The following is a 2,198-nucleotide window of genomic DNA, read 5'->3' as shown; positions in this document are numbered from 1 at the left end:
CGTTTGTGTGCGGCGCCCGCCCCTGCCGTGACAAGTGGCCGTGGCTGGGGACACGGCTGGCACTGTCCCCGTTCTGACCTGCCTGTTCCAACAGGAACACACCCTCCTGCAGCCTACAGCGCCCGGCCACGTCTCCTTCCTCCCTCCTTTCCTTCCTCCCCGTGGCCTCCAGGACGGCCCCAGCTTTTCCCAGGGCGAGGCAGGAGCTCCAAGGGGCTCCCGGTGCTTTGAAGGTGCACAAGCAGCGCCAGGAAGGACCGGAGCCCTTTGATCCCGGCATCTCCAGCACTGGGCAAACACTACCGAGAGAGCCACCGGCTGTGCAAACACGGGAGGCGGGTGTGTGACTGCCCCGGGGGCTGCGGGACAGCGACAGAGGGACAGGATAACCCTGGCTGTGCCCCAGGGTGCTGGCACAGGTCCCCAGCCAGCGCCGAGTGTGTGTCCCTGGTGCTGGCACAGCCCTCGGGAGCTGCCCTGGCCCTGCTGGCGGCTGGCACGGCTCCACACATGATGCAAGGGCAGCTCCTGGTGGCCCTGTGCCCTTTGGATCCCCACTTCCAGCAGGACTGGGATTTGATGCTGCAGAGCCCAGAGGGCTTCCCCACAGTGGACAGCCATCCCTGGAGCCTGGCAGGCATCTCAGAGGTGTCCTGGGCTCTGCCTCTGGATGTCCCTGTGACCGTGTTCACAGGGGTCCCAGGATGAGGGAAGAGATGAGGATGTGACTCCGTGTTTCAGAAGGCTTGATTTATTATTTTATGATATATATTATATTAAAACTATACTAAAAAAATAGAAGAAAGGATTTCATCAGAAGGCTGGCTAAGAATAGAATAGAATGGAATGATAACAAAGGCTTGTTGACAGAGAGTCCGAGCCAGCTGGGCTGTGATTTGCCATTAATTAGAAACAACCACATGAGACCAATCACAGATGCACCTGTTGCATTCCACAGCAGCAGATAACCATTGTTTACATTTTGTTCCTGAGGCCTCTCAGCTTCTCAGGAGGAAAAATCCTAAAAAAAAGATTTTTCATAAAAGATGTTCTGTGACATGTCCCCATCCTACTGCAGCCTTCAAGCCACTCTGCCACGCCCATGGGAGCCTTGGATGCCCAGGGAAGGAGCAGAGGTTGTGCCAACACATCCTGGCCTCATCTTGTCCCCCTCTGCCTTGTGACATGCCACGTGTAGCCCTGCAATGAGTCCCCTTTGTCCCCAAGAAGTTGTTTGGGCAGCAGGCACGGAGCCTGGCTGGAGGTTTGCAGAATGCCATCCCAAATCCCTGTGGGCTGCAGGAACACCACTAAAAACTGCCCCAGCCTGACAGGGAGGGGGGCAGTGCCCACAGCCCGGGGTCACACCAGCCCCAGCTCCTGGGGAGTGCAGAGAAAAGGAGGAGAGGAAAATGCACCATTGGTTCTTGCTGCCTCCTCACTCCCGCCCTTCGCTCATTTTGTCACTGTCACTCCCTGCCAGGCAGCAGGAGGTGCCCTGAGCCCTGGAGAAGCTCTGTGGTGTCAGGCAGTGCTATCCCCGCTCTCAGGCCCCCAGGAGCTCTGCGATCACTCTGTGCTGTTTGCCCCCAAGCCCACGCTCCCTGGCAGGGCTGGCCCAGCCCGGCAGGGCTGTCTGGTTTCGGGTGCTCTCACACTTGCTCAGATCCTGCTCCAGGCTCTGCCGGATGTGTGACACTGGGAGGGGTGGGTGGCAGCAGGGATGGCATCCTGCACTGGAGCCCCCACCCTTCCATGTCCCCAGGGCCAGAATTTGGGTCCCATCCCCCAGGAGGCCCCAGAGGTGGCCCCAGCTGGGGGATGTGGAGGCCAGGCTGGTGTGGTGTCACCAAAGAGGTTCTGGTGACACCATGAGTGGCCCAACCCCATCCACCTGTGGGTCCCCAGCGTCCCCAGGCTTGGCAGGAGCTTCTGCAGAGACATCCCCGCTGGGGTCAGCCCTTGGTGGGTCATTTATCACCATGGGGATCCCCCAGAGCATCTGCCCAGGAGGAAGGGCTCAAATCCCCCACAGGAAATTGTGCAATAGCAGATCTGGGGGAGAAAATCCTCCTAATCCAGGGAAATCCTGGCCTGTCTACATCTCCTGTTCATATGCAAGGCTGGGCTCCCCTATCTGTGCTCTTTCTGCACAATCTCCGTCCCAAAGGCCTCTCTTTGTTCCCCTAAAGCCCTGT

Source organism: Geospiza fortis, unplaced genomic scaffold, assembly GCF_000277835.1.
Source record: "Geospiza fortis unplaced genomic scaffold, GeoFor_1.0 scaffold432, whole genome shotgun sequence".
In the NCBI taxonomy this organism is placed as follows: Eukaryota; Metazoa; Chordata; class Aves; order Passeriformes; family Thraupidae; genus Geospiza; species Geospiza fortis.
The sequence above is the reverse complement of the archived record's forward strand: the minus strand, read 5'-3'. Positions refer to the sequence as shown.